The 10000-nt window shown below is 41.7% G+C and overlaps 9 non-coding genes across 9 annotated transcripts; all 9 read right to left on the bottom strand.

Moving 5' to 3' along the window:
• Positions 1 to 764: 764 nt before the first annotated feature.
• trnar-ccu (transfer RNA arginine (anticodon CCU)) lies at positions 765 to 837 on the bottom strand. Its single transcript has one exon. It is a non-coding gene; the product is annotated as a tRNA-Arg (tRNA).
• Positions 838 to 1815: 978 nt separating this feature from the next.
• Positions 1816 to 1888, bottom strand: trnar-ccu (transfer RNA arginine (anticodon CCU)). The gene has a single exon. It is a non-coding gene; the product is annotated as a tRNA-Arg (tRNA).
• A 978-nt stretch (positions 1889 to 2866) lies between these two features.
• Positions 2867 to 2939, bottom strand: trnar-ccu (transfer RNA arginine (anticodon CCU)). Its single transcript has one exon. It is a non-coding gene; the product is annotated as a tRNA-Arg (tRNA).
• A 978-nt stretch (positions 2940 to 3917) lies between these two features.
• On the bottom strand, positions 3918 to 3990 carry trnar-ccu (transfer RNA arginine (anticodon CCU)). The gene has a single exon. It is a non-coding gene; the product is annotated as a tRNA-Arg (tRNA).
• Positions 3991 to 4968: 978 nt separating this feature from the next.
• Positions 4969 to 5041, bottom strand: trnar-ccu (transfer RNA arginine (anticodon CCU)). Its single transcript has one exon. It is a non-coding gene; the product is annotated as a tRNA-Arg (tRNA).
• Positions 5042 to 6019: 978 nt separating this feature from the next.
• trnar-ccu (transfer RNA arginine (anticodon CCU)) lies at positions 6020 to 6092 on the bottom strand. The gene has a single exon. It is a non-coding gene; the product is annotated as a tRNA-Arg (tRNA).
• Positions 6093 to 7070: 978 nt separating this feature from the next.
• Positions 7071 to 7143, bottom strand: trnar-ccu (transfer RNA arginine (anticodon CCU)). The gene has a single exon. It is a non-coding gene; the product is annotated as a tRNA-Arg (tRNA).
• Positions 7144 to 8121: 978 nt separating this feature from the next.
• trnar-ccu (transfer RNA arginine (anticodon CCU)) lies at positions 8122 to 8194 on the bottom strand. The gene has a single exon. It is a non-coding gene; the product is annotated as a tRNA-Arg (tRNA).
• Positions 8195 to 9172: 978 nt separating this feature from the next.
• On the bottom strand, positions 9173 to 9245 carry trnar-ccu (transfer RNA arginine (anticodon CCU)). Its single transcript has one exon. It is a non-coding gene; the product is annotated as a tRNA-Arg (tRNA).
• Positions 9246 to 10000: the final 755 nt, after the last annotated feature.

Raw genomic sequence — 10000 nt, 5'->3', positions numbered from 1 at the left:
TCATTTCAATCATTATAAATTTCAGTTTCCCTTTCACCCACTGAGCAGGGGACTTAGCAGATCTTTTGTATTTTCAATCTTTCTGGATTTCAGTTTCCCTTTCACCCAATCTTTGATATCCAGTGACATTTGAAAAATCCACACGTTGTTCCGCGTCCATTCTTTTGGCCAAATATGTAGAAGTCTGGAGGTCCTGGAGAAGATTCAGCAAGAGATCTTTGATAAGATAGGCCAGTGTAACACATCTCTCGACATTACCCCTTGTCATCACGCCATCTGTTGTCAGCAAATCAACCTCATGGCTCAAGGGAATTAGCAGATCTTTTGTACAAGCATATGAACATATCAACTTGGCAAACATGCTTTTAAGTTTTGAAATTTCCAGGTCTACTTCTAAACATCTTGTCGAGCACCATTTTCATTCACTTTCTTGAAAGGCACTTACATTTTTTACAACACAAGCTTGAATTTGTAGGTTATTTTGAGTGTCTATTGGGATTTGCTAGAGTGAAGCATGAAGTGCCTTGAAGAGTTTCATTAAATTAAAACATTGAAAGAAATGCTATAGAGTGAATTCACCCTGTCTTTAGAGGCTTTCTATCAATTTTTGACTCACACCCCTCTGACATTGAAAGGTGTGCTATTTTTGGACTAAAGGAATGCTTTTTTAGGACTAAAGGTGACTTAGCAGAGGATGGTTTCGATCCATCGACCTCTGGGTTATGGGCCCAGCACGCTTCCGCTGCGCCACTCTGCTTTCCCAGCACCCCAGATGGGACTCGAACCCACAATCCCTGGCTTAGGAGGCCAGTGCCTTATCCATTAGGCCACTGGGGCTCTTGCTAAAGCTTGCGGATGTCCAGTACCCACGATGAACGCAACCTATACTTCTGGAATATATCAGAGGGCTCTGTTCTCAGTACAGTCTGTTCTAGTCAGACACCTGAGAGACAGAAAAATGAAAAGTCAGTACAATGCTTCAACTCAATTTTGTTTCTGTACTGCTTTGTGCAAACACGACCATAGCTGAAGGGAATTAGCAGATCTTTTGTCATTTCAATCATTATGAATTTCAGTTTCCCTTTCACCCACTGAGCAGGGGACTTAGCAGATCTTTTGTATTTTCAATCTTTCTGGATTTCAGTTTCCCTTTCACCCAATCTTTGATATCCAGTGACATTTGAAAAATCCACACGTTGTTCCGCGTCCATTCTTTTGGCCAAATATGTAGAAGTCTGGAGGTCCTGGAGAAGATTCAGCAAGAGATCTTTGATAAGATAGGCCAGTGTAACACATCTCTCGACATTACCCCTTGTCATCACGCCATCTGTTGTCAGCAAATCAACCTCATGGCTCAAGGGAATTAGCAGATCTTTTGTACAAGCATATGAACATATCAACTTGGCAAACATGCTTTTAAGTTTTGAAATTTCCAGGTCTACTTCTAAACATCTTGTCGAGCACCATTTTCATTCACTTTCTTGAAAGGCACTTACATTTTTTACAACACAAGCTTGAATTTGTAGGTTATTTTGAGTGTCTATTGGGATTTGCTAGAGTGAAGCATGAAGTGCCTTGAAGAGTTTCATTAAATTAAAACATTGAAAGAAATGCTATAGAGTGAATTCACCCTGTCTTTAGAGGCTTTCTATCAATTTTTGACTCACACCCCTCTGACATTGAAAGGTGTGCTATTTTTGGACTAAAGGAATGCTTTTTTAGGACTAAAGGTGACTTAGCAGAGGATGGTTTCGATCCATCGACCTCTGGGTTATGGGCCCAGCACGCTTCCGCTGCGCCACTCTGCTTTCCCAGCACCCCAGATGGGACTCGAACCCACAATCCCTGGCTTAGGAGGCCAGTGCCTTATCCATTAGGCCACTGGGGCTCTTGCTAAAGCTTGCGGATGTCCAGTACCCACGATGAACGCAACCTATACTTCTGGAATATATCAGAGGGCTCTGTTCTCAGTACAGTCTGTTCTAGTCAGACACCTGAGAGACAGAAAAATGAAAAGTCAGTACAATGCTTCAACTCAATTTTGTTTCTGTACTGCTTTGTGCAAACACGACCATAGCTGAAGGGAATTAGCAGATCTTTTGTCATTTCAATCATTATGAATTTCAGTTTCCCTTTCACCCACTGAGCAGGGGACTTAGCAGATCTTTTGTATTTTCAATCTTTCTGGATTTCAGTTTCCCTTTCACCCAATCTTTGATATCCAGTGACATTTGAAAAATCCACACGTTGTTCCGCGTCCATTCTTTTGGCCAAATATGTAGAAGTCTGGAGGTCCTGGAGAAGATTCAGCAAGAGATCTTTGATAAGATAGGCCAGTGTAACACATCTCTCGACATTACCCCTTGTCATCACGCCATCTGTTGTCAGCAAATCAACCTCATGGCTCAAGGGAATTAGCAGATCTTTTGTACAAGCATATGAACATATCAACTTGGCAAACATGCTTTTAAGTTTTGAAATTTCCAGGTCTACTTCTAAACATCTTGTCGAGCACCATTTTCATTCACTTTCTTGAAAGGCACTTACATTTTTTACAACACAAGCTTGAATTTGTAGGTTATTTTGAGTGTCTATTGGGATTTGCTAGAGTGAAGCATGAAGTGCCTTGAAGAGTTTCATTAAATTAAAACATTGAAAGAAATGCTATAGAGTGAATTCACCCTGTCTTTAGAGGCTTTCTATCAATTTTTGACTCACACCCCTCTGACATTGAAAGGTGTGCTATTTTTGGACTAAAGGAATGCTTTTTTAGGACTAAAGGTGACTTAGCAGAGGATGGTTTCGATCCATCGACCTCTGGGTTATGGGCCCAGCACGCTTCCGCTGCGCCACTCTGCTTTCCCAGCACCCCAGATGGGACTCGAACCCACAATCCCTGGCTTAGGAGGCCAGTGCCTTATCCATTAGGCCACTGGGGCTCTTGCTAAAGCTTGCGGATGTCCAGTACCCACGATGAACGCAACCTATACTTCTGGAATATATCAGAGGGCTCTGTTCTCAGTACAGTCTGTTCTAGTCAGACACCTGAGAGACAGAAAAATGAAAAGTCAGTACAATGCTTCAACTCAATTTTGTTTCTGTACTGCTTTGTGCAAACACGACCATAGCTGAAGGGAATTAGCAGATCTTTTGTCATTTCAATCATTATGAATTTCAGTTTCCCTTTCACCCACTGAGCAGGGGACTTAGCAGATCTTTTGTATTTTCAATCTTTCTGGATTTCAGTTTCCCTTTCACCCAATCTTTGATATCCAGTGACATTTGAAAAATCCACACGTTGTTCCGCGTCCATTCTTTTGGCCAAATATGTAGAAGTCTGGAGGTCCTGGAGAAGATTCAGCAAGAGATCTTTGATAAGATAGGCCAGTGTAACACATCTCTCGACATTACCCCTTGTCATCACGCCATCTGTTGTCAGCAAATCAACCTCATGGCTCAAGGGAATTAGCAGATCTTTTGTACAAGCATATGAACATATCAACTTGGCAAACATGCTTTTAAGTTTTGAAATTTCCAGGTCTACTTCTAAACATCTTGTCGAGCACCATTTTCATTCACTTTCTTGAAAGGCACTTACATTTTTTACAACACAAGCTTGAATTTGTAGGTTATTTTGAGTGTCTATTGGGATTTGCTAGAGTGAAGCATGAAGTGCCTTGAAGAGTTTCATTAAATTAAAACATTGAAAGAAATGCTATAGAGTGAATTCACCCTGTCTTTAGAGGCTTTCTATCAATTTTTGACTCACACCCCTCTGACATTGAAAGGTGTGCTATTTTTGGACTAAAGGAATGCTTTTTTAGGACTAAAGGTGACTTAGCAGAGGATGGTTTCGATCCATCGACCTCTGGGTTATGGGCCCAGCACGCTTCCGCTGCGCCACTCTGCTTTCCCAACACCCCAGATGGGACTCGAACCCACAATCCCTGGCTTAGGAGGCCAGTGCCTTATCCATTAGGCCACTGGGGCTCTTGCTAAAGCTTGCGGATGTCCAGTACCCACGATGAACGCAACCTATACTTCTGGAATATATCAGAGGGCTCTGTTCTCAGTACAGTCTGTTCTAGTCAGACACCTGAGAGGCAGAAAAATGAAAAGTCAGTACAATGCTTCAACTCAATTTTGTTTCTGTACTGCTTTGTGCAAACACGACCATAGCTGAAGGGAATTAGCAGATCTTTTGTCATTTCAATCATTATAAATTTCAGTTTCCCTTTCACCCACTGAGCAGGGGACTTAGCAGATCTTTTGTATTTTCAATCTTTCTGGATTTCAGTTTCCCTTTCACCCAATCTTTGATATCCAGTGACATTTGAAAAATCCACACGTTGTTCCGCGTCCATTCTTTTGGCCAAATATGTAGAAGTCTGGAGGTCCTGGAGAAGATTCAGCAAGAGATCTTTGATAAGATAGGCCAGTGTAACACATCTCTCGACATTACCCCTTGTCATCACGCCATCGGTTGTCAGCAAATCAACCTCATGGCTCAAGGGAATTAGCAGATCTTTTGTACAAGCATATGAACATATCAACTTGGCAAACATGCTTTTAAGTTTTGAAATTTCCAGGTCTACTTCTAAACATCTTGTCGAGCACCATTTTCATTCACTTTCTTGAAAGGCACTTACATTTTTTACAACACAAGCTTGAATTTGTAGGTTATTTTGAGTGTCTATTGGGATTTGCTAGAGTGAAGCATGAAGTGCCTTGAAGAGTTTCATTAAATTAAAACATTGAAAGAAATGCTATAGAGTGAATTCACCCTGTCTTTAGAGGCTTTCTATCAATTTTTGACTCACACCCCTCTGACATTGAAAGGTGTGCTATTTTTGGACTAAAGGAATGCTTTTTTAGGACTAAAGGTGACTTAGCAGAGGATGGTTTCGATCCATCGACCTCTGGGTTATGGGCCCAGCACGCTTCCGCTGCGCCACTCTGCTTTCCCAGCACCCCAGATGGGACTCGAACCCACAATCCCTGGCTTAGGAGGCCAGTGCCTTATCCATTAGGCCACTGGGGCTCTTGCTAAAGCTTGCGGATGTCCAGTACCCACGATGAACGCAACCTATACTTCTGGAATATATCAGAGGGCTCTGTTCTCAGTACAGTCTGTTCTAGTCAGACACCTGAGAGACAGAAAAATGAAAAGTCAGTACAATGCTTCAACTCAATTTTGTTTCTGTACTGCTTTGTGCAAACACGACCATAGCTGAAGGGAATTAGCAGATCTTTTGTCATTTCAATCATTATGAATTTCAGTTTCCCTTTCACCCACTGAGCAGGGGACTTAGCAGATCTTTTGTATTTTCAATCTTTCTGGATTTCAGTTTCCCTTTCACCCAATCTTTGATATCCAGTGACATTTGAAAAATCCACACGTTGTTCCGCGTCCATTCTTTTGGCCAAATATGTAGAAGTCTGGAGGTCCTGGAGAAGATTCAGCAAGAGATCTTTGATAAGATAGGCCAGTGTAACACATCTCTCGACATTACCCCTTGTCATCACGCCATCTGTTGTCAGCAAATCAACCTCATGGCTCAAGGGAATTAGCAGATCTTTTGTACAAGCATATGAACATATCAACTTGGCAAACATGCTTTTAAGTTTTGAAATTTCCAGGTCTACTTCTAAACATCTTGTCGAGCACCATTTTCATTCACTTTCTTGAAAGGCACTTACATTTTTTACAACACAAGCTTGAATTTGTAGGTTATTTTGAGTGTCTATTGGGATTTGCTAGAGTGAAGCATGAAGTGCCTTGAAGAGTTTCATTAAATTAAAACATTGAAAGAAATGCTATAGAGTGAATTCACCCTGTCTTTAGAGGCTTTCTATCAATTTTTGACTCACACCCCTCTGACATTGAAAGGTGTGCTATTTTTGGACTAAAGGAATGCTTTTTTAGGACTAAAGGTGACTTAGCAGAGGATGGTTTCGATCCATCGACCTCTGGGTTATGGGCCCAGCACGCTTCCGCTGCGCCACTCTGCTTTCCCAACACCCCAGATGGGACTCGAACCCACAATCCCTGGCTTAGGAGGCCAGTGCCTTATCCATTAGGCCACTGGGGCTCTTGCTAAAGCTTGCGGATGTCCAGTACCCACGATGAACGCAACCTATACTTCTGGAATATATCAGAGGGCTCTGTTCTCAGTACAGTCTGTTCTAGTCAGACACCTGAGAGGCAGAAAAATGAAAAGTCAGTACAATGCTTCAACTCAATTTTGTTTCTGTACTGCTTTGTGCAAACACGACCATAGCTGAAGGGAATTAGCAGATCTTTTGTCATTTCAATCATTATAAATTTCAGTTTCCCTTTCACCCACTGAGCAGGGGACTTAGCAGATCTTTTGTATTTTCAATCTTTCTGGATTTCAGTTTCCCTTTCACCCAATCTTTGATATCCAGTGACATTTGAAAAATCCACACGTTGTTCCGCGTCCATTCTTTTGGCCAAATATGTAGAAGTCTGGAGGTCCTGGAGAAGATTCAGCAAGAGATCTTTGATAAGATAGGCCAGTGTAACACATCTCTCGACATTACCCCTTGTCATCACGCCATCGGTTGTCAGCAAATCAACCTCATGGCTCAAGGGAATTAGCAGATCTTTTGTACAAGCATATGAACATATCAACTTGGCAAACATGCTTTTAAGTTTTGAAATTTCCAGGTCTACTTCTAAACATCTTGTCGAGCACCATTTTCATTCACTTTCTTGAAAGGCACTTACATTTTTTACAACACAAGCTTGAATTTGTAGGTTATTTTGAGTGTCTATTGGGATTTGCTAGAGTGAAGCATGAAGTGCCTTGAAGAGTTTCATTAAATTAAAACATTGAAAGAAATGCTATAGAGTGAATTCACCCTGTCTTTAGAGGCTTTCTATCAATTTTTGACTCACACCCCTCTGACATTGAAAGGTGTGCTATTTTTGGACTAAAGGAATGCTTTTTTAGGACTAAAGGTGACTTAGCAGAGGATGGTTTCGATCCATCGACCTCTGGGTTATGGGCCCAGCACGCTTCCGCTGCGCCACTCTGCTTTCCCAGCACCCCAGATGGGACTCGAACCCACAATCCCTGGCTTAGGAGGCCAGTGCCTTATCCATTAGGCCACTGGGGCTCTTGCTAAAGCTTGCGGATGTCCAGTACCCACGATGAACGCAACCTATACTTCTGGAATATATCAGAGGGCTCTGTTCTCAGTACAGTCTGTTCTAGTCAGACACCTGAGAGACAGAAAAATGAAAAGTCAGTACAATGCTTCAACTCAATTTTGTTTCTGTACTGCTTTGTGCAAACACGACCATAGCTGAAGGGAATTAGCAGATCTTTTGTCATTTCAATCATTATGAATTTCAGTTTCCCTTTCACCCACTGAGCAGGGGACTTAGCAGATCTTTTGTATTTTCAATCTTTCTGGATTTCAGTTTCCCTTTCACCCAATCTTTGATATCCAGTGACATTTGAAAAATCCACACGTTGTTCCGCGTCCATTCTTTTGGCCAAATATGTAGAAGTCTGGAGGTCCTGGAGAAGATTCAGCAAGAGATCTTTGATAAGATAGGCCAGTGTAACACATCTCTCGACATTACCCCTTGTCATCACGCCATCTGTTGTCAGCAAATCAACCTCATGGCTCAAGGGAATTAGCAGATCTTTTGTACAAGCATATGAACATATCAACTTGGCAAACATGCTTTTAAGTTTTGAAATTTCCAGGTCTACTTCTAAACATCTTGTCGAGCACCATTTTCATTCACTTTCTTGAAAGGCACTTACATTTTTTACAACACAAGCTTGAATTTGTAGGTTATTTTGAGTGTCTATTGGGATTTGCTAGAGTGAAGCATGAAGTGCCTTGAAGAGTTTCATTAAATTAAAACATTGAAAGAAATGCTATAGAGTGAATTCACCCTGTCTTTAGAGGCTTTCTATCAATTTTTGACTCACACCCCTCTGACATTGAAAGGTGTGCTATTTTTGGACTAAAGGAATGCTTTTTTAGGACTAAAGGTGACTTAGCAGAGGATGGTTTCGATCCATCGACCTCTGGGTTATGGGCCCAGCACGCTTCCGCTGCGCCACTCTGCTTTCCCAGCACCCCAGATGGGACTCGAACCCACAATCCCTGGCTTAGGAGGCCAGTGCCTTATCCATTAGGCCACTGGGGCTCTTGCTAAAGCTTGCGGATGTCCAGTACCCACGATGAACGCAACCTATACTTCTGGAATATATCAGAGGGCTCTGTTCTCAGTACAGTCTGTTCTAGTCAGACACCTGAGAGACAGAAAAATGAAAAGTCAGTACAATGCTTCAACTCAATTTTGTTTCTGTACTGCTTTGTGCAAACACGACCATAGCTGAAGGGAATTAGCAGATCTTTTGTCATTTCAATCATTATAAATTTCAGTTTCCCTTTCACCCACTGAGCAGGGGACTTAGCAGATCTTTTGTATTTTCAATCTTTCTGGATTTCAGTTTCCCTTTCACCCAATCTTTGATATCCAGTGACATTTGAAAAATCCACACGTTGTTCCGCGTCCATTCTTTTGGCCAAATATGTAGAAGTCTGGAGGTCCTGGAGAAGATTCAGCAAGAGATCTTTGATAAGATAGGCCAGTGTAACACATCTCTCGACATTACCCCTTGTCATCACGCCATCGGTTGTCAGCAAATCAACCTCATGGCTCAAGGGAATTAGCAGATCTTTTGTACAAGCATATGAACATATCAACTTGGCAAACATGCTTTTAAGTTTTGAAATTTCCAGGTCTACTTCTAAACATCTTGTCGAGCACCATTTTCATTCACTTTCTTGAAAGGCACTTACATTTTTTACAACACAAGCTTGAATTTGTAGGTTATTTTGAGTGTCTATTGGGATTTGCTAGAGTGAAGCATGAAGTGCCTTGAAGAGTTTCATTAAATTAAAACATTGAAAGAAATGCTATAGAGTGAATTCACCCTGTCTTTAGAGGCTTTCTATCAATTTTTGACTCACACCCCTCTGACATTGAAAGGTGTGCTATTTTTGGACTAAAGGAATGCTTTTTTAGGACTAAAGGTGACTTAGCAGAGGATGGTTTCGATCCATCGACCTCTGGGTTATGGGCCCAGCACGCTTCCGCTGCGCCACTCTGCTTTCCCAGCACCCCAGATGGGACTCGAACCCACAATCCCTGGCTTAGGAGGCCAGTGCCTTATCCATTAGGCCACTGGGGCTCTTGCTAAAGCTTGCGGATGTCCAGTACCCACGATGAACGCAACCTATACTTCTGGAATATATCAGAGGGCTCTGTTCTCAGTACAGTCTGTTCTAGTCAGACACCTGAGAGACAGAAAAATGAAAAGTCAGTACAATGCTTCAACTCAATTTTGTTTCTGTACTGCTTTGTGCAAACACGACCATAGCTGAAGGGAATTAGCAGATCTTTTGTCATTTCAATCATTATGAATTTCAGTTTCCCTTTCACCCACTGAGCAGGGGACTTAGCAGATCTTTTGTATTTTCAATCTTTCTGGATTTCAGTTTCCCTTTCACCCAATCTTTGATATCCAGTGACATTTGAAAAATCCACACGTTGTTCCGCGTCCATTCTTTTGGCCAAATATGTAGAAGTCTGGAGGTCCTGGAGAAGATTCAGCAAGAGATCTTTGATAAGATAGGCCAGTGTAACACATCTCTCGACATTACCCCTTGTCATCACGCCATCTGTTGTCAGCAAATCAACCTCATGGCTCAAGGGAATTAGCAGATCTTTTGTACAAGCATATGAACATATCAACTTGGCAAACATGCTTTTAAGTTTTGAAATTTCCAGGTCTACTTCTAAACATCTTGTCGAGCACCATTTTCATTCACTTTCTTGAAAGGCACTTACATTTTTTACAACACAAGCTTGAATTTGTAGGTTATTTTGAGTGTCTATTGGGATTTGCTAGAGTGAAGCATGAAGTGCCTTGAAGAGTTTCATTAA

Source organism: Brachyhypopomus gauderio, chromosome 10, assembly GCF_052324685.1.
Source record: "Brachyhypopomus gauderio isolate BG-103 chromosome 10, BGAUD_0.2, whole genome shotgun sequence".
NCBI lineage: Eukaryota > Metazoa > Chordata > Actinopteri > Gymnotiformes > Hypopomidae > Brachyhypopomus > Brachyhypopomus gauderio.
Note: the sequence above shows the minus strand (reverse complement) of the source record. Positions and strands in the feature narration are given on the sequence as shown.